General features: G+C 36.2%; 1 protein-coding gene across 1 annotated transcript in view; it reads left to right on the top strand.

Annotated features, from left to right (window-relative positions):
• The window catches only part of LOC138695098 (very long chain fatty acid elongase AAEL008004-like), a 473,051-nt gene that overhangs the window by 45,805 nt on the left and 404,333 nt on the right, over positions 1-22,913 (top strand). Inside the window, exon 2 of the mRNA XM_069819488.1 lies at positions 7,089-7,180. The gene's annotated coding sequence lies outside the window, so the exon portion shown is untranslated. The remainder of the gene's footprint in view (positions 1-7,088; positions 7,181-22,913) is intronic.

Here is a 22,913-nt window from a genome sequence, read left to right as displayed (position 1 = left end):
TATGGTAGCTCGGCAACGAAAGAACAAAAATGGCGAACGATACTTCCTACCTAGACTTTATGGAGCTTTTACTTCCTAAGACGTAAGCAAAGAGTAGGAGTCACGCCGGGAATAACAGCGTCACGACTATAGTTGGTAACACTGCCTCATAATAGCGCATACGAACAAATTTGTTCATTGTTGAGGTGAAATGGCTGCTATAGAGGACAGAAAAGCTTGTTTTTCATGTGAACCAGTCGGTTATTAATGTGCAACGGCATTACCACACCAAGTTTGGTGCAGATCCACCCAGTGGGCCTACAATCCGTAAGTGGTACACTGATCTTAAGGCAAGATTCTTTGCAAGCGGTTGCGATTTCATCCCTACCGACTACAGTTGCTGCAAGCTTTAAAACCAGAGGAGAAAGTGCTATGAAGAAATTTCTGCATAAGTATGCAGACTTTAATTGAAAACGATGATGAATTTATTCGTTCCGTGGTGTTTTCTGACGAAGCCACTTTTCATCTTTCTGATAAGGTGAACAGACATAACCTCAGAATCTGGGGGTCGGAAAATCCGCATACCTACGTGGAACTTGGCTATAGGCTTGATGTGTGCCGTGTTACCAAGGGAATGACACATTGCCGTGAAATGTATTTTGAGAGACAATAGAAAAGACTTTTCATTCGAGAATCTTGAAAAATATTTGACCAGGAACAGTACCAGTAAATGTTTTGTCTTATGCAACTCTAGTATTTCAGGTAAAGCTCCCTGTAAAGCAGATTTCAATAATTTCAAGGGAAAAATTGTTCCGTGGCCGGGTATCGATCCCGGGACCTCTGGTTGAACGTACCAACGCTCTGCCAACTGAGCTACCCGGGAACTCCACCCGACACTGTCTCAACTTTTTCCCTTTATATCCACAGAACTCACGTGGGCTGACGAAACGCCAGAGACCCACATCGAGTGCACACAATCTCTGTGTGACTTGGAATTGTGGTTTTCTGTTAACGTACACAGTGACGTATATATTTTCCCTTGAAATTATTCAAATCTGCTTTACAGGGAGCGTTACCTGAAAAACTAGATTTGCATATTATATACGTCACTGTGTACGTTAACAGAAAACCACAATTCCAAGTCACACAGAGATTGTGTGCACTCGTTGTGGGTCTCTGGCGTTTCGTCAGCCCACGCGAGTTGTGTGGATATAAAGGGAAAAGTTGAGACGGTGTCGGGTGGAGTTCCAGGGTAGCTCAGTTGGCAGAGCGCTGGTACGTTCAACCAGAGGTCCCGGGATCGATACCCGGCCCCGGAACAATTTTTCCCTTGAAATTATTCAATGTTTTGGTTGTTTGTTTGTTTGTTTGTTTGTTTGTTTGTTTGTTACTTTTAAAAATAATTCTTTATCAAGTTTGAAAGAATTTAATTCAAAAGTTGTATGTAGTGCACCTTTTCGCTATTTAAAATCGAAATTTATGTAGTTATTTTGAGACAAATTGTATTAGGTAAAATGTTAATTGTTACAATAATTTATTCAAATTACAAAAAATATTAAAGGGGAAGGAGCAAACATTTCGAATCTTATAAATTATTATAAATAGTTTGGTTCTTGAAAATATCATTTTCGTGGTCCATGTTGCCTTAATAAATACATATTTATTTTTTAAGAATATCTGTAAGGATACATTTTTAACGATCGAGCAGTTTTTGGGACCGTTTTACAGGTTGGATATAAAACCAAAAAACACTTATTTCACCTATTCCAAAAACCTAAAATGGTCTCTTTAAAAACCTAAAAATCCGGTCCCTAGTGATAATATACATGAGGACAACTAATGCAGAATCAGACAAACGTTTGTTCTTTTAAGTGTCAGGTAACTGAACCGGAGCTATTTGCTAGACTCATATAATATTTTACGCAACTCCACAATTCACAAGATCTTCCCTTTGTAGCTTGTCATCTTAGTACGTCATAATTTTATAGATTACATCTTTGGAATTTGCTTTGATTCACATCTACTCGCTGAATGAACTACAGCATTTGGTTGTGGGCGTATCAGACACAAATCTGTCTTTGTTCTTAGCCTATGACGTATGTATATGAATTAACCTAGCTTATCACTTAGTGATATAGTTCCTCTTTATTTATAGGTTGCCATAGGCACTTGTATTGAGTGCGAAGTCGATTCTAATATTATTACTTTTTTTTTGTTCTTAGTTGTAATGCAGATGACGTTAATGTTAAGTAATCAGTTTTATTGACTTGAAGATGACTAAATCAATGAAAGAATATAATTGATTACATGCAGATACGTACTTAAGTACAGGGCAATTACAAATGATTCATCAGGTTTTAAGCAGCTGCATAATAGTACATTATGCAACGAGCCTATAATGATAGTAATTAAGAAGCGAGTATGGATGTTTATGAAACTCGCTTGCGCTCCTTTCATAATTTTCATACGAGCTTCTTAATTACCATTATAGGCGAGTTTCATACGACTTTTTATGCTCGACCATATTTCTAACTTGAAATTACCGGTATTCAGATGTATACATTTTATTTGTAACTGACAAGATCGGAAGTGACCTTGTTCTAGGTCGTGAATTGTGAGATGTGCGCAGACGCGAAAGTATTGATTTTTTCCGAGGAACAATAATGTCATTGACCTTGTGTAATCCGTTAAACTTGGTATAACTTTGATTATTGAATTCGACATTGAAAAACGAGATGACAAATTGAATTTATTTTAATATTATTTACAATTAACGCTAATTATTATAGCAACAGAACATAACCTTCTGCGACAGTATTGGATTTCCAGCCTCCGTGACTTTTCGCTAATTCTCTTTCGATTGCATATCCGAGAATAATCGATACTTGCGGTTTTATAACGGTACAAAGCTGACTCGTTATTGGCTGAACACCTGTAAGCTGAGTTGTCATTGGCTGAAAACACCTGAACTTTAATGAGTAGGTGTACTTTAATGACATGCATTAAAGGACTGCTACCAGGTGTATAATTACTACATTTCGGCATGGTCGAGCATAAAGAAAAATATAACACTAAGAATAATGTATGATATATTAAAATAAACACAAACTGTCCAAGATTCGGACATACTTTAACAAGAATTCCATGTGGCTTCTTCTCGCTACACGACAGAAAATGTGACTTTGGGTGACCCCAGCGAATAGGGATTATATAGAATGGACACTTGGCATCGGTACCTTTGATGTAGCCGGACTGATTTCAATGACCTTCAAGCCAGCTAAAGCGTGAGATTCTGCTTTCTCCCTAGAGTTGGCGCTGACATCACACCAGCTAGCAGTCGACACAGCGGAAATATAACACATACAATGAATACATCTAGGTACATTATGTACTCAAATAAAATAAATTGGATCCATAAAATAATAAATCCGTCATTAACTGTAATGTCTTAGACTCTAGAGTTCCTTTATAATGAGAGTTGAGACGTTGACCCCAGCAACAATTAAAATATGTAATGATTTGATAGCGCTGAAAATGGAAAAACAAAACTCTTACGAGAAGTAAAACCATATACCTATATTATATTATTATACAAATATTAAAGGAATTCGATACTTAATTTTATAATGTATTATATTATTTTATAATATAATTTATGATATCTGAAATATAAAATATTATTATTACAACTAGTTTGTCACTGAGAAATAAGGAAAAGCTGTTAACTTGAATTTATTTGAAGCAAAGCGTTACTGGATTATGCAATAAGGTAGGCGATGTTTGGATCCTGTGTCTCAACTCTATTCTCAATTATTATCTTAGCGTATGCTCGATTACACTAACCTCTAGCGCTTGAAAGTGGAACTAGCCGCTGGCGCACAGAGAAACTAAACACAGGAAAATTCGCTCAGTGTCCATTCTTTATAATCCCTATTCGCTGGTGACCCCATTCGGAGCCTCATGAAGAAACTGAATTATTCCGAATCGAATGAAACGCATAGGCCTAACGGGAAAGCATTCGTTACCTTCACAATGCAATACTTCTTCATATTCAGATCGATATTTGATGCACCACGCTATCACTAACAGGTGTGTACACTTTCCTGTTGACGTCACGTGCCTCGCTCCTGGGTATTACCCCTGACGTACTGGTGTCTAGACCGGGGGACAGCAAACAACAGTAAGTGCACTTTGATATGGCGTTGTCGACCAGGGTATTCGTGACAAGTGGAAGATACGTTTCCGGGTTCGAATCTCATCTGGTACATGGATGTTAGTCTGTTATCAACTTACTGTGCTGTTTAAATGGAAGTACAGGGTCGTGTCTGACAGCATTTTGCACTCAAAGCTCTAAACCAGGCATCTCAAGGCCAACGCATAAAAGTTGTTACAGAGACCAAGTGTAGATAGCGTAGTCAGCTGAAGAGATAAGCGCTATACCCGAAGATAGCCGATTGTTGATTATGTTACAAGCATAAGCGGCAGAAATTCCACAAAGCTGCACTTTTGAGTTGTATGTACTGTCACAATAGACGGTTGTTTTCGGAAGGAATTTCTTAAGTAGTTTGCAGTAATAATAATAATAATAATAATAATAATAATACATTTATTTTCTAATTATACAGGGTGTTTCCAAGGTGGTGTTGCAAACTTTCATTGATGATGGGGAAGGGCACATGTATCAATTTGAGATAAGGAACCCTGGTCCGGAAATGACCGAGTCGAAAGTTACAAGCAAAAATAGTTGTGAGGAAATGAAATAATTTTATTCCTCTGTACACCTTATTTATGTGTATTTATCTGTACATCTTACACATACTGTATCCATCTGACGTTGTTTACGTTGTCTACTTACAGTATTCCATTCAGTGCGCTGTCTGAGGGGTGGGGACAGGAAACTACACTAAAGCAATGCAGATAGCGTAATGTGTAACGGACATGGTCGGTCCTGATATGCACGTCTGTAGACAGCAGTGTATATGTACAAGTTGCAGTGTCCAGTTGATCAGTCCTAGTGAAATGGAGGAGTACACGAGAGCGGAATAAGCAGACCTGATTTTCGAATACGGATGAGCCAATGGGAACAGTAGACAAGCTCACAGATTGTATAGGGACAAGTACCCACGTAGGAGACATCCGGCCCATACCATCTTTCCGCGACAGTTCCAAAGGTTAAGGGAAGGAGGGCACGTGATGCCAAATTACAATTCCATTTCCACACAACTATTTCTGCTTATAACTTTCGACTCAGCCATTTCCGGACCAGAGTTCTTTATCTCAAATTGATACATGTGGCTTTCACCATCATCCCTGATCGCTACATATAAATATCACTCAGTAGTCACCAGAAATTAGGAGATCAGAAGCAAGGAAAAAATCTGATCCCTACTTATAAATGTCACTCAGTAGTCACCTGAAATTAGGAGATCAGAAGCAAGGAAAATAAAATCTGATCCCTACTTATAAATGTCACTCAGTAGTCACAAGAAATTAGGAGATCAGAAGCAAGGAGAAAAAAATCTGATCCCTACTTATAAATGTCACTCAGTAGTCACCAGAAATTAGGAGATCAGAAGCAAGGAAAAAAAATCTGATCTCTACTTATAAATGTCACTCAGTAGTCACCAGAAATAAGGAGATCAGAAGCAAGAAATATAAAATCTGATCCCTACTTATAAATGTCACTCAGTAGTCACCAGAAATTAGGAGATCAGAAACGATGAAAAAATCTGATCCCTACTTATAAATGTCACTCAGTAGTCACCAGAAATTAGGAGATCAGAAGCAAGGAAAAAGGAATCTGATCCCTACTTATAAATGTCACTCAGTAGTCAACAGAAATTAGGAGATCAGAAGCAAGGAAAAAAAATCTGATCCCTACTTATAAATGTCACTCAGTAGTCACCTGAAATTAAGAGATCAGAAGCAAGGAAAAAAAATCTGATCCCTACTTATAAATGTCACTCAGTAGTCACCAGAAATTAGGAGATCAGAAGCAAGGAAAAAACTCTGATCCCTACTTATAAATGTCACTCAGTAGTCACCAGAAATTAGGAGATCAGAAGCAAGGAAAAAACATCTGATCCCTACTTATAAATGTCACTTAGTAGTCACCAGAAATTAGGAGATCAGAAGCAAGGAAAAAACATCTCATCCCTACTTATAAATGCCACTCAGTAGTCACCAGAAATTAGGAGATCAGAAGCAAGGAAAAAACATCTGATCCCTACTTATAAATGTCACTCAGTAGTCACCAGAAATTAGGAGATCAGAAGCAAGGTAAAAACATCTGATCCCTACTTATAAATGTCACTCAGTAGTCACCAGAAATTAGATCAGAAGCAAGGAAAAAAAATCTGATCCCTACTTATAAATGTCACTCAGTAGTCACCTGAAATTAAGAGATCAGAAGCAAGGAAAAAAAAATCTGATCCCTACTTATAAATGCCACTCAGTAGTCACCAGAAATTAGGAGATCAGAAGCAAGGAAAAAACATCTGATCCCTACTTATAAATGTCACTCAGTAGTCACCAGAAATTAGGAGATCAGAAGCAAGGAAAAAACATCTGATCCCTACTTATAAATGTCACTCAGTAGTCACCAGAAATTAGGAGATCAGAAGCGAGGAAAAAAAAAATCTGATCCCTACTTATAAATGTCACTCAGTAGTCACCAGAAATTAGGAGATCAGAAGCAAAGAAAAAAAAATCTGATCCCTACTTATAAATGTCACTCAGTAGCCACCAGAAATTAGATCAGAAGCAAAGAAAAAAAATCGGAACCCTACTTATAAATGTCACTCAGTAGTCACCAAAAATTAGGAGATCAGAAGCAAGAAAAAAAAATATGATCCCTACTTATAAATGTCACTCAGTAGTCACTAGAAATTAGGAGATCAAAGCAAGGAAAAAAAATCTGATCCCTACTTATAAATGTCACTCAGTAGTCACCAGAAATTAGGAGATCAGAAGCAAGGAAAAAAAATCTGATCCCTACTTATAAATGTCACTCAGTAGTGATCTCTCTTTCCAATCCACACCTATTTTCTTCAAATACAATCAAAGTGGTTTATTTGTGTATGTTAACAGTTGTTTACGTTTTGTTGCAGACTGTCCCCGCGCCACAAGTGTTATTCCGTGTGCAAGTTTTTGTGTGGTGGTGCATCAGATTGCAGGCACCTTCTTACTCATCATCCAGCAGGTCAGTGGAAAGTTACTCTCAATGCAGGGCATAAAGCTGTGATGTCATTACTTAGCTTTGATCGCATTAGTCTGTAACCTTTATAGTAGCGGTACGCACAACTGGGTGTAACGGAGACTGCACGAATTTCCACCCGTCTCGTAACATTTCATTTCCTAGCTCTGTGATAGCGCGTCTGCCTCCAGACTAGCCAGGCGGGGTTCGATTCCCGGTGGGGTCACAAATTTTCATGTAAAATTTCTACCTCGGGACTAGTAGAGATGGCGGTGCACAACTTCTAATCACTAAATTGTGCACCAATATGTCTGGGTTAGATCCCAAATCTCTGTTGATAGTGATTCGTCTGTCGGATGGAGACGTTAAGCCTGGCGGGCCCCTTGGTGCTATTCGACAGGTGTAGGCAACGTGCCGGCACCGAGTTTCCCCTTCTTCCTTCCTCATCACCATCATCATCAATCACCACCACCACCATCATCATCATCATCATCCTAATGGTTAGGTGAAGGTAAAATCAAGAGAAGAAAATGGAGGTATGAATGTGAGGAGGTAGATGCGGGAGCAGGAGGAGGCAAGAAGAAAAAGAGGGAGGTAGATGCCAGATCAGGAAGAATCAAGAGAAGGAAAAAAAAGGGCGTTATGAATGTGAGGAGGTAGATGTGGGAGCAGGAGGAGGCAAGAGGAAAAGAGGGAAGTAGATGCCAGACCAGGAAGAATTAAGAGAAGGAAAAAAAAAGGGCGTTATGAATGTGAGGAGGTAGATGTGGGAGCAGGAGGAGGCAAGAGGAAAAGAGGGAAGTAGATGCCAGACTAGGAAGAATCAAGAGAAGGAAAAAAAGGGAGGTATGAATGTGAGGAGGTAGATGCAGGAGCAGGACGAGGCAAGGAGAAAATGGGGAGGTAGATGCCAGACCAGGAAGAATGAAGAGAAGGAAAAAAAGGGAGGTATGAATGTGAGGAGGTAGATGCGAGAGCAGGAGGCAAGGAGAAAATGGGGAGCTAGATACGAGACCAGGAAGAATCAAGAGCACGAAAAAAAGGGAGGTTTGAATGTGAGGAGGTAGATGCGAGATCAGGAGAAGGCAAAGAGAAAATGGGGAGTAGATACCAGACCAGGAAGAATCAAGAGAAGGAAAAAAGGGAGGTATGAATGTGAGGAGGTAGATGCGAGAGCAGGAGGCAAGGAGAAAATGGGGAGGTAGATACCAGACCAGGAAGAATCAACAGCAGGAAAAAAAGGGAGGTATGAATGTGAGGAGGTAGATGCGGGAGCAGGAGGAGGCAAGGAGGAAATGGGGAGGTAGATGCCAGACCAGGAAGAATCAAGAGAAGGAAAAAAAGGGAGGTATGAATGTGAGGAGGTAGATGCGGGAGCAGGAGGAGGCAAGGAGAAAATGGGGAGGTAGATGCCAGACCAGGAAGAATGAAGAGCAGGAAAAAAAAGGGAGGTATGAATGTGAGGAGGTAGATGCGAGAGCAGGAGGAGGCAAGAAGAAAATGGAGAGGTAGATGCCAGACCAGGAAGAATCAAGAAAAGGAAAAAAGGGAGGTATGAATGTGAGGAGGTAGATGCGAGATCAGGAGGAGGCAAGGAGAAAATGGGGAGGTAGATACCAGACCAGGAAGAATCAAGAGAAGGAAAAAAGGGAGATATGAATGTGAGGAGGTAGATGCGGGAGCAGGAGAAGGCAAGGAGAAAATGAGGAGGTAGATGCCAGACCAGGAAGAATCAAGAGAAGGAAAAAAGGGAGATATGACTGTGAGGAGGTAGATGCGGGAGCAGGAGGAGGCAAGGAGAAAATGAGGAGGTAGATGCCAGACCAGGAAGAATCAAGAGAAGGAAAAAAGGGAGATATGAATGTGAGGAGGTAGATGCGAGATCAGGAGGAGGCAAGGAGAAAATGAGGAGGTAGATGCCAGACCAGGAAGAATCAAGAGAAGGAAAAAAGGGAGATATGAATGTGAGGAGGTAGATGCGGGAGCAGGAGGAGGCAAGGAGAAAATGAGGAGGTAGATGCCAGACCAGGAAGAATCAAGAGAAGGAAAAAAGGGAGATATGAATGTGAGGAGGTAGATGCGAGATCAGGAGGAGGCAAGGAGAAAATGAGGCGGTAGATGCCAGACCAGAAAGAATCAAGAGATGGAAAAAAGGGAGGAATGAATGTGCGGAGGTAGATGCGGGATCAGGAGGAGGCAAGGAGAAAATGGGGAGGTAGATACCAGACCAGGAAGAATTAAGAGAAGGAAAGAAAGGAGGTATGAATGTGAGGAGGTAGATGCGGGAGCAGGAGGAGGCAAGAGGAAAAGAGGGAGGTAGATGCCAAAGCAGGAACGCTTGATCGGTACCCTGTACAGAGGTCGGCTATATCGGTGTCAACTCTTAATTGATGGTTTGATAAAGGCGTAGAGATTCGGGTAAGAGCTCTTTTTTCTGTTGCTGTTAATGCATACCTTGACAAAGTTTTAGTTCCGGTATTGAAAAATATCGCCTCTTATGAAAGATCAAACATTAACTAACCTCTGAGTTGTCTGTCCTTACTAGTATTTCATGCATTTCACTTCCCATTGTGAACCAGTACAGAAATAATCAACGTGCAGCGTGTTCGATTCCTCTTACTGTCGAATTCATTCATCCGTTCATTCATAGTTTTCTGTCCAGTGGCAGCTCTTTCACTGCAAACCCAGCAGTCTCCAATTTTCTCGCTTTTCTGCCTTCCTCTTAGCCTCCACATAAGATCCATAGCCTATGTCTTAAAGTCGTCTATTATCTGATATCTTCTTCTGTTCCGAACTATTCTCCCGTTCACCATTCCTTCCAGTGCATCCTTCAGTAGGCAGTTTATTCTCAGCCAGTGATCCAGCCAATTTCTTTTCAGTTTCAGCATCATTCTTTTTTCACCCACTCATTCGAACAAACTTCATTTCTTACTCTGTCTGTCCACTTCACACGCTCCATTCTTCTCCATATCCACATTTCAAATGTTTCTGTTCGCTTCTCTTCACCGTCGTAAAGTCCATGTTTCTGCCCCGTACATTGCCACACTTCACATAAAGCACTTCATTAGTGTCTTCCTTAGTTATTTTTCCAGATGTCCGCAGAAGATGCTCCTTTTTCTATTATAACCTTTCTTGGACATTGCTATCCTCCTTTTGAATTAATTCCCTGGAGCAGCTCATGTTACTGCTATTATTATTATTATTATTATTATTATTATTATTATTATTATTATTATTATTCACTAGTCTCTTCCTTAGTTCTTTTTCCAGAGGTCCGCAGAAGATAATCCTTTTTCTATTAAAACCTTTCTTGGACATTACTATCCTCCTTTTGAATTCCTGGCAGCAGCTCATGTTACTGCTATTATTATTATTATTATTATTATTATTATTATTATTATTATTATTATTATTATTATTATTATTATTATTTTCAATGCAGGAATCCGCCCCTGAGCACGAGTTCTACTCTTTCAGGGGCGAGCTAAATTTTTTTGTGTATATATTATATTTTATGTTACAATTATTAGAAAAATAATAAATAAATAAATAAATAAATAAATAAATAAATAAATAAATAAATAAGTAAATAAATAAATAAATTAATTATTAATTTACTTGGTAGTGCACGTCTTGCTAAACTCTATACACATGCAGATTATTTTGCATCTTGGCATACATAGTAAGTACCATTTTTGTTGTGTATTCCGCTTCTACTTCTTCTCGTTTGCCGCTGATCAGCTTCTGTCACTGGTATGAAACAAAATATTTATAATCGTGACTATAGGAAGTGCCTGGTTGTGTCACCGATACCTATCTAGCAGGATACGAGCCCTAGCGCGCTTAAACATTGTCCTTTTTGTGTTCTTAAAAGGCGACATTTCCGTACGTGCGTGCTACATTGTTGTGCTGTAGTCGTCGTCCAATAAAAACTAACAAAACACTATCGCGTGGGATAATGAATGGCTTTCATAAATTTGTTACTGGCCAGGTTTTTAAGAATGCTGTACAGAGGTTCCTAATGATAAAAAATAAATTATCCTACCTATTGTGTAGAAGTTTAATGAATTTTTGTCTTTTTTTCTCTCATTGTACGCAATACCTGTGCTGTACAAGTCTCAATTATGTTATTGGTGTTTCCGGAAATAAAATTCATTGGTCGTGTGCGGCCGTAGCGGGATGTGATAACAATTATTACGTTTTTTTTATTGATATTGGTCAGACAAAATTACACGCCATGTCTGCTTGTGCGATCGATGAAACCACGAGGGCAGTACACTGTGGCAGGGATAAGCAAATTGTAGACCGCGTAACCACCTAAGCTCGAGACATGTTTTGAATGTTTCGTTTAAGCAACGACACACTTTGTAAATTTGTAAGAAAAGTTTCTGTCTGTTGTTGTACTTTAACGAGAAGACGATTTTTTAGTCCAGTCATATCAACTGATGCCCATAGGAGCAAGCGCGCGCTTTAGAGCTCAGGAGAGCCTGAGCGCTTTACAGCGGAAAGGAAAGAGACAGACGAAAGAGATAGCATGGGTAAATATACAATAGGATGCGAAACTTAGAGTTTCCCGTAACACATACTAGAGGCGCTGTTGTAGAAATTGATCTTGCTGCCACCTGTTGGGGGAGGGGCGTTATTACATCTAGCAGCGCACCAAGTAGCGAAAAGAGTAATTACTCCATTTAGCAGCGCACCTGGTGACGAAAATGTTAAACTGTGCAGAAAGTATTCCCTCCCACCCTCATCGATATTCAAAACTAACCCAATTTAAAATAAAACATTTACAGTTTTATTCCTCACAGCATCTTCTACTGAAAATTCTTACCGGAGCCAACAGGAAGATAAAAGAGACGATCTATTTTACACTACCCAATTAAAATATAACCAGACAGAGACAAGAAATAAAGCAAAAGGTTAGATAATTGGGATTGTATTCTTGGGGTATTTATTGTACAGCACAATGGAAAAGTCTGCAAGAACTACTTAGATAGTTCAATTTATTATATTACTATTACTTTACAATACATTCAACAACACTATTTTTACAACGTCCATAAACTTCACTGTTTAACATACACTGCTTATACACACACTTAGTATCACTTTATGTTGACTTATTAACAAGTTTCTGTCTGCCGTCTAGTCTCCTCGAGCAATATCTCGAACGGATAAATAGAGAACTCTGGGTAATGTACCCACCTACGACGTTGGGCGCTGATCATCTTATTTCAGCCCCCTGCCGCCAGATGGTGCTGACCGCAGTTTCGCATTCTATTATATATTTATCCATGGAGATAGTATATGCCGCTTGGTCGAGCTATATTCAGGCATGGCCAGCACTGATTCAATAGATAAAGGGAAGAGAACTTATTAAAACTGTATCCATGTTAATTTTTAGATTTGTCTGGGAAGTATAAGTGCATTATAAGAATGTAAGTTTTAATTTTAATGCTCATTTTTCACAAGTTTGTTTATTTTTATTATTCAAAAGAAATATTTTCTCAACTTTTTCTTATAGAAAAGTGAAATTTTCAGATATAGGCCTATTTATTTAGTAGCCTTACAGAATGGTTTCGTAAATCTAATAAACCGTAAATTATAATAATATAATAATAATAATAATAATAATAATAATAATGGCTTTATTTAACCTGGCAGAGTTAAGGCCGTAAGGCCTTCTCTTACACTCAACCAGGATTAAAACTTGCTTACACAGTTGAACATAAAACTGGATCGGAATTAATTAATTACATACTGATACATAATGAGATCAAAAGAGGTAGTTACATAAAATTTACCTCATAAAATAAAAATAAGCATAGTGAAATACATATTAATGTTGTTAGAATCAAATACGAATCACATAAAAACAGAAGCCGATAATTCAATAAAAAAATGTACACAGTAAAAATAAAAATAAACACATTAGTATATGTATTAATATTAGATTACAATTAAGTAGGATTTACATAATTAAACCAGAAACCGACAATTGAATAAAAGTGCACAAAAATAGATTAATAATAAAAAAAAGACAACATAGTGGGATACATGTTGGCATTAAGTGATAAATAAACACGATTTAGATAATAAAAATAAGAAACAAAAAAATAATAATAATAAAATAAAAATAAATACAGTGGAACACATTTGCAACACGTTAGGTCTGGCAACTCATCATAAGATATTTTTCTAATTTACATTTAAAGGAAATTAAAGTTCGGCAGCCCTTGACTTCAGGCGGCAGAGAATTCCAGTGACGAGAAGTAGCAACAGTGAAAGATGAAGAATAAAGAGATGATGTGTGCAGTGGTATTTCTAGCGTGTTATCATATTGTGACCGAGTATTTAAGTTATGATACCGAGAAAGACTGTGCAATCGGACAGATAAGTATTACTGAAGATAGTGTATTGAAAATTTTGAAAATATTCGCATGGAAATAGTTTGTAAGGAAATGAATTAACAAAGCAACTACTGTTACATCATAAGCAAAAGATACGTGCCCATGTGTTGTAAAAATGTCAGCTCTATAGCTTCAGCAGATTTCGAGAAAATAATTTATTCCTGAAATGTTCTCGAAAGTGCACGAGATGGCACGTAGCTTGCATTTGTGCAAACTTCGGGGCGGCAGACATGTTGAGAATTATTAGCCATAATTACTGTAAGTTCATTGCAATTTATCGTAATTTGCGGTTATTTTACACTAACCCTCAGATTTAATTTCATACCATTAGTTTCATCTCTACATAGAAAAGTGGAGAATTCTGGCGGGCAAACCTGTAACCAAATAGACTGTAAGGTACCGGTTAAGGTTCATACTAGCAGAGAGACAACCAAAAATCCTAAAAATTGGTGAGTTTTTCGAGTGATTAGTTACTTATGAAAGGCCCCATATTATTATGTGTAGGTATGTTTTCTAAACTTGATAACAAATAATTGAAGGGTTCAGACCCATAGTGGGCCAAGCGCCATTTATTAAAAACTGAGAAAGCAAGGGTTAAAGATAAGTGAATACCATAGTAGAATGAAGTTTGAATGTGTATGCTTTATATTATAGAGAAGTTTTATATGATATTCTTATTGAATTTGGTATTCTCAAGAAACTAGTTCGATTAATTAAAATGTGTCTCAGTGAAACGTACAGCAGAGTTCGTATAAGTCAGTTTCTGTCAGATGCGTTTCCAATTCACTGTGGGCTAAAGCAAGGAGATGCACCGTCACCTTTACTTTTTAACTTTGCTCTAGAGTACGCCATTAGGAAAGTTCAGGATAACAGAGAGGGTTTGGAATTGAACGGGTTACATCAGCTTCTTGTCTATGCGGATGACGTGAATATGTTAGGAGAAAATCCACAAACGATTAGGGAAGACACGGGAATTTTACTGGAAGCAAGTAAAGAGATAGGTTTGGAAGTAAATCCCGAAAAGACAAAGTATATTATTATGTCTTGTGACGAGAATATTGTACGAAATGGAAATATAAAAATTGGAAATTTATCTTTTGAAGAGGTGGAGAAGTTCAAATATCTTGGAGCAACAGTAACAAATATAAATGATACTCGGGAGGAAATTAAACACAGAATAAATATGGAAAATGCCTGTTATTATTCGGTTGAGAAGCTTTTATCATCCAGTCTGCTGTCAAAAAATCTGAAAGTTAGAATTTATAAAATAGTTATATTACCGGTTGTTCTGTATGGTTGTGGAACTTTGGACTCTCACTTTGAGAGAGGAACATAGGTAAATGGTGTTTGAGAATAAGGTGCTTAGGAAAATATTTGGGGCTAAGAGGGATGAAGTTACAGAAGAATGGAGAAAGTTACACAACCCAGAACTGCACGCATTGTATTCTTCACCTGACATAATTAGGAACATTAAATCCAGACGTTTGAGATGGGTAGGACATGTATCACGTATGGGTGAATCCAGAAATGCATATAGAGTGTTAGTTGGGAGGCCAGAGGGGAAAAAGACCTTTAGGGAGGCCGAAACGTAGATGGGAAGATAATATTAAAATGGATTTGAGGGATGTGGGATATGATGATAGAGACTGGATTAATCTTGCTCAGGATAGGGGCCAATGGCGGGCTTATGTGAGGGCGGCGATGATCCTCCGGGTTCGTTAAAAGCCAGTAAGTAAGGTATATTTTCTAAACTTGATAACAAATAAGTGAAGGGTTTAGAGCCATGTGGGCCAAGCGCCATTTATTAAAAACGGAGAAAGCAAGGGTTAAAGTTACGTGAATACCATAGTTGAATGAAGTTTTAATGTATATAGTTTATATTACTTGCTATAGATTTCCATTTAATTATGGTAATAACTTGATTTTAACCTTTGTTTTCTACGGTTTTAGTAAATGGCGCTTGGCCCACTATGGTTCTGAACCCTTCAATTACATATGTAGCCTAAAGGTATTCGAACCGTAGGCCTCCAGTTACGAAATCAGTATTTTTCTCTCTGATCCAACATTAGTCTTCGTGACAGCTGTTTTTCTTTTGTCTTTAGCCATGATTAAACTTTAGTCATGCTGATTTTGGTTAAACTACATTGTAAAGTCCACTTTGTTTTACGATGTCAACCGTGGACATAGCGTGGGAAAAACAAGCCACATCCTGTTTGGAATTGGGAATTAATATCCTGCACGTGCGGTCTTCTCATTTCCTTGTGTCTTGTTACATAAGAATTGTTCACGACACCTTCGAGTGATGCGAGAACGTACTGTATTGTATTTGCCATCGTTAATTTTTGCAATAAGTGAAGGACATTTCATAGCAAAATTTCTCAGTCCACATGAAACGTCATGACAATAACATTGATAATGCTATGCGGTATAATATGTAGTAATATTCACACTTATCTACATTTCAAAATCGTTTGAACTTTCTTAAAAAAAAGCTCAGCGCAAAAATATAAAATACAATTTCACTCACGATATTGTGCTGTTTTACGCCATGATGCTTGTTTTCAGTTGATTCGTGTCGGGTTGCTTTGGTAACGGTTTGGTTCGGACTGTAACAAATGAAAGCTGACGAAAATTATCTTATGTTTGTTACTACGTCTTTTTATTCCGAGAAATAGTATGATTGGATTGTCCTTATTGAGTCTTGTTACAGTTTTCTATAAGAATTTGTTCACAATGCTATTTGAAGATGAAATTTTCTGAATGATTCCAGGATTCTAAATGCTGTTCTAAAATAGGAAGAGAGATTGTTAATGATAGAAAATCAAAGCCGTTATCATATTACTTTTATTATACTGTAGCATTTAATTTGCAATAGTCCCATTTTTTTTCCCTGTAATGATGTTCTTGAGCATAAATAAACTTTTTAAAATAAAGTTTCAGTTATTCAAAATTTTCCTCACTTTGGCATAACCTATGTAATAATAATAATAATAATAATAATAATAATAATAATAATAATAATAATAATGATAATAATGATAACGATAATAGTGATAATAATAATGTTAATGATAATGATAATGACATTAATAATGATAATACTTAGAATAATGATAATGATGATAATAATAACGATAATAGTGATGATGATAATAATGTTAATGATAATAATGATGACAATAATAATGATAATAATGATAACGATAATAGTGATGATGACAATAATAATGTTAATGATAATAACGATAATACTTATAATAATAATGATAATGATGATAATAATTATAACGATAATAGTGATGGTGATAATAATAATGTTAATGATAATGACAATAATGATAATACGTATAATAATAATGATAATGATGATAATAATTATAACGATAATAGTGATGATAATAATGTTAATGATAATGATAATAATAATAATAATGATAATACTTATAATAATGATAATGATAACGATAATAGTGATGATAATAATAATGTTAATGATAATGATGACAATAATAATGATAATACTTATAATAATAATAATAATAATGATAATGATGATAACGATAATAGTGATGATGATAATAATAATGTTAATGATAGTAATGACAATACTAATGATAATGATGATAATAATGATAACGATAATAGTGATGATGATAATAATAATGTTAATGATAATAATGATAATGACAATAATAATGATAATACTTATAATAATGATAATGGTGATAATTATAATCTTAACGCTTTTAAGCTCCCGACATTCAAAGCTTCATGGAACAATTTGGAATAGCTTCATAGCAACCTTATGAAGAGGAATATTTACAATTTTTTTCGAGTCACATATGCAGACAAGAACTGGAACACAATAAAATACAGATTTCTTTCTTATAACAAGTTGGACTTAGAACACTCTGGTTCTCGGCCATCGACATGTCTCTGAAATTTTGCGAGTTGATGTAAAAATCCTTATATTTTTCGTGAAAAAGTCATTACTTCATTTCGATGTATCCTCAACGGGAGCATGAACACATTTCACTCGAGTTGCTCACAGCATCTTCGTCGCACACAGAAGGATTCTGGCCGTAATAGCGTTAATTGCGGTGGAGGCCGTGCGTTTCCACGGAGACTGTACGCTTGGTTCAAGGTCGCCGCCGCCTCCTGCAGTCGCTGATTGCACCTCGCCTGCTTCTAATTACGCTATTGACCTACATTCGCCATGTCCACTGCGATTTCCACACAAAACTGCGAAAAACAGCCTTCCTTCATCGTGTGTGTATGTATGTATATGTATTTGTTTGTATGTATTCGTGTGTATGTATATATGTATGTATTCTTATGTATGTATAATATGTATTTATTTGTTTGTTTGTATGTATGTATGCATGCATGCATGTATTCGTATGTATGTATATGTGTATTTGTTTGTTTCTATGATTGTATGTATGTATTCGTATGTATGTATAATATGTATTTATTTGTTTGTATGTATGTATTCGTATGTATGTATAATATGTATTTATTTGTTTGTATGTATGCATGCATGTATTCGTATGTATGTATATGTGTATTTGTTTGTTTCTATAATTGTATGTATGTATGTATGTATTCGTATGTATGTATAATATGTATTTATTTGTTTGTATGTATGCATGCATGTATGTATGTATGCATGCATGTATTCGTATGTATGTATATGTGTATTTGTTTGTATGATTGTATGTATTCGTATGTATGTATATGTGTATTTGTTTGTTTCTATGATTGTATGTATGTATGTATTCGTATGTATGTATAATATGTATTTATTTGTTTGTATGCATGTATGTATGTATGTATGTATGTATGTATGTATGCATGCATGCATGTATTCGTATGTATGTATATGTGTATTTGTTTGTTTGTATGATTGTATGTATTCGTATGTATGTATGAATGTATGCATGCATGTATTCGTATATATGTATTCGTATGTATGTATATGTGTATTTGTTTGTTTGTATGATTGTATGTATGTATTCGTATGTATGTATGTATAGGTATTTGATTGTTTGTATGTATGCATGCACGTATTCGTATGTATGTATATGTATGTATTTGTTTGTATGTATGTATGTATATGTATGTATGTATAATATGTATTTGTTTGTTTGTATGTGTGTATTTGTTTGTATGTATTCGTATGTATGTATGTATGTATGTATAATATGTATTTATTTGTTTGTTTTTATGTATGTATGCATGCATGTATTCGTATGTATGTATGTATTTGTTTGTATGTATTTGTATGTATACATTCGTATGTATGTATGTAGGCTATGCATGCATGCGAGAGGAGAATGTGAACAAAAACGTCTAATCAGACATGTCTCCATCAAATTACTGTATTTTATTTATTTATTTATTTATTTAACTAGCTAGCTAGTTAGTACAAATTAAATTTAATATAACACTTAATACATTATTAACAATACTGTGAACTTTCTTTTCTATATTAAATTAATTTTTAATTTCTCCATAGATATAACTTAAATAGTGATTGAGTGAGACAATTTGTATCTGTAATAATGCTATTTTGAGTTTACATCAAATGTAAAGGAGTCTTTAATTGAAATAGATTTGTTTTATAAGAATGTACAGTACATGCTTTACTATTTTGTAATTACATAAAAAGCAAAGAAATCAGCAGATACTGTGAATGTTAAATCATTTTCATGGTATTAAATTTAGAGTTAAAGAGGTTGAAACGTAATAAAGATCTCGAAAAACTGAAAATTAGAATTTATAAAACAGTTACATTACCTGTTGTAGACTCTAACTTTGAGAGAGCAACAGAGGTTAAGGGTGTCTGAGATTAAAGTGCTTAGGAAAATATTTGGGGCTAAGAGGGATGAAGTTACAGGAGAATGGAGAAAGTTACACAACGCAGAACTGCACGCATTGTATTCTTCACCTGACATAATTAGGATCATTAAATCCAGATGTTTGAGATGGGCAGGGCATGTAGCACGTATGGGCGAATCCAGAAATGCATATAGAGTGTTAGTTGGGAGGCCGGAGGGAAAAAGACCTTTGAGGAGGCCGAGACGTAGATGAGATTAATATAAAAATGGATTTGAGGGAGGTGGGATGTGATGATAGAGACTGGATTAATCTTGCTCAGGATAGGGACCGATGGCGGGCTTATGTGGGAGCGGCAATGAACCTCCGAGTTCTCTAAAAGCCATTTGTAAGTAAGTGTTATTGTCTTAAAGTAGGGTAAATTAAAGGTTGTTTCGTCAAAATACTGTAGATATATCCAATAGGCCTACCCACAAACATTTCAAAATTGTAACATGATATTTTGTGCAAGTAATGAATTTAAAACTGTTCTTGCAGAACGCTTTCATACATAATTTGTCTCCTCTATACCAGAAAGTCTCCTGTTATCTATAAATTTAATGTTGTAATTATTTATTTAAAGCGATGCTACTGTCAGCTGTCATGTCACGCCATATGAGGAGTAGGCCATTGTTTGCAAAGTTACTGCAGAAGGCCGTGGTAACTTCAATCTTGCCTTTTACGGTGTTAAGAGAGTATACGTTACACCATTTTGTAGTGTAAATAAGCCAGAACAATAGAAATCTAGCCTCGACATGGACAGAGACATCAAGTATCGATTTTGCCCTCCTATACATGCGTTTTGTGTTTACTTTCTTTGTGAGTTGAAAGCGTTTAGTTTCATTTTTCCCCTTTGTGATATGATACAAACGTAGCTTTTAGTTTGTCATTTATACGAAAAACGAAATGTGCTTCTTCTGACAGAAGAAGGTTGATTTCATGATGAACGGAAATTTTTTTATCGTTTCAAATGCCGGGGAAAAAAACGGATTTTACATTTTTTATAGAACTTTTTTTCCTATTTATTTGTAGTTTTATAAAGAATTAATGCGTGAAATGTATGTAGGCATATTTTTATTTGTTTAGTTATTTATACAGGGTTAGTTGAAAGTCTCGCACTACCTAAATAACTTTTGAAGCATACGGTTCAGTAACATGAAACTTGGTATGTGGGGATAACCATATACTAAGAACTCGATAATGGTATTACAGAGTTTTTTCTACTTCCGGTTTAACCGGAAGTAACTCCAACTCTCTTATTTTAAATGGAACACCCAATATATATTTTTATATTTTTGAATAGTGCTCATTAAGAGCTTTTCAAAAAGTACCCACACTTAATACTTCTGTACAAATTCAGTGTTGCTAAGTCAAGAAAACAGAAAAGTGTATCGAATATTAAAATAATAAAATACTCCTTCCTTAACAAAAACAAAACAAAGCTAGCTCACCTTCTAAATTATGTGTTCAAATTGGTAGCCCTCAGCTGCTTTACAATGTGTCACTCGATCATAGAAACCATTTAAGGAATGATTTAACCAGGCTTTAGGAATATCTTGCACCAGTTCCATTTTTATTTAGCAACACTGAATTTGTACAGAAGTATCAAGTGTGGGTAGTTTTTGAAAAGCTCTTAATGAGCTTTATTCAAAAATAAAATATATATATTGGGTGTTCCATTTAAAATAAGAGAGTTGGAGTTACTTCCGGTTAAACCGGAAGCAGAAAAAACTCGGTAATGCCATTATTGAGTTCTCAGTATATGGTTATCCTCACATACCAAGTTTCATGTCACTGAACCAAATGCTTCAAAAGTTATTTAGGTGGTGCGGGACTTTTAACTAACCCTGTATATTTAGTCATTTATGTATTTAATCATTTAGCTATTTATTTAGTCATTTATGTACCTAATCATTTATTTGTTTAGTAACTTGTTTAATTACGCCTACTTACTTAGTTACTTTGTTATTATTATTATTATTATTATTATTATTATTATTATTATTATTATTATTATTGCTGTTGACATTTTTTTCACAACCAGCCATTCTATTAATAGGCGACCCTAGTGGTTACCACAACTGTCTCTGGATCCAAATATCTCCCGTTCAAATCCATTCAAGGTCTATATGTTCATATCCTCCATTTACTACGTTCTGAACTTACTTACTTACTGGCTTTTAAGGAACCCGCAGGTTCATTGCCGCCCTCACATAAACCCGCCATCGGTCCCTATCCTGTGCAAGATTAATCCAGTCTCTATCATCACACCCCACCTCCCTCAAATCCATTTTAATATTATCCTCCCATCTACGTCTCGGCCTTCCTAAAGGTCTTTTCCCTCCGGTCTCCCAACTAACACTCTATATGCATTTCTGGATTCGCCCATACGTGCTACATGCCCTGCCCATCTCAAACGTCTGGATTTAATGTTCCTAATTATGTTAGGTGAAGAATACAATGCGTGCAGTTCTGCGTTGTGTAACTTTCTCCATTCTCCTGTAACTTCATCCCGCTTAGCCCCTCTACGTTCTGAACTCCTGATGAAAAGTCCAAAATATTTTTGTGGATTGTTTGCGTGGATTCTGCTTGATTTTGCATTAAGGACGATTTCTCCGATTAAAAAAAGGAAAGTTTATCTCGTTCTGTCTGAAGTCATGTTTGTAGGCAAAGCATTCTTATGTTGATAACTTAGAAATAGTATCTGCAATTACAGTGGCTATTACACTTTAACTACGTCACACTACTTTTGACCAATAAAACGGTACGAAAGGACGTCTTTCGACCAATCATGGCTGCTTATCTCACAATTTTATCGCGTCCCAAGCATTTGTTTAATTTTATCGCGTACCTAGCATTTGTTTAATTTTATCGCGTACCTAGCATTTGTTTAATTTTATCACTACCCTAGCATTTGTTTCTTTGTTTGCCAACATTTCAAACTGCATGGTCTGGACGTTAAAAACAGAAAATTACAAACCACTCCAGTCGATGCACAGCAGTTTCAAATATGATTCGCATTGGCATTCAAGATCAAGAATTAATAAAGATCATTGGTCATACCTATGCATCTTCCCTGAAACCCTATTTACAAATAAATGAAGAGCATCATTCGGAAATCCTGAATAAGTTGAGGGATACACCATGTACATCAACGAGTTCACTTCTTTTACGCACACGTCCAATATAACATCAACTGAACCACCAACCACTGAAACATTCAAATTTGAAAATCGTACTTTCAATAATTGTTCCTTTTAAAATTATTCTTGTGGTAATTTTTTATTTCATCATCCTTAATTCTCTATTCTCCATTCACTAAAAAGATTGTATCATTATCCAACTAAATTAAAACAGACGCTGGTACAGACACTCATTCTACCTCACTTCGATTATTGCGACGTTTTGTTCAGTGATCTCAGGATTGATTCCGCTCAGAAACTACAGCGTGT

The sequence above is a fragment of the Periplaneta americana genome, chromosome 2 (genome assembly GCF_040183065.1).
Source record: "Periplaneta americana isolate PAMFEO1 chromosome 2, P.americana_PAMFEO1_priV1, whole genome shotgun sequence".
Lineage (NCBI taxonomy): Eukaryota > Metazoa > Arthropoda > Insecta > Blattodea > Blattidae > Periplaneta > Periplaneta americana.
Note: the sequence above shows the minus strand (reverse complement) of the source record. Positions and strands in the feature narration are given on the sequence as shown.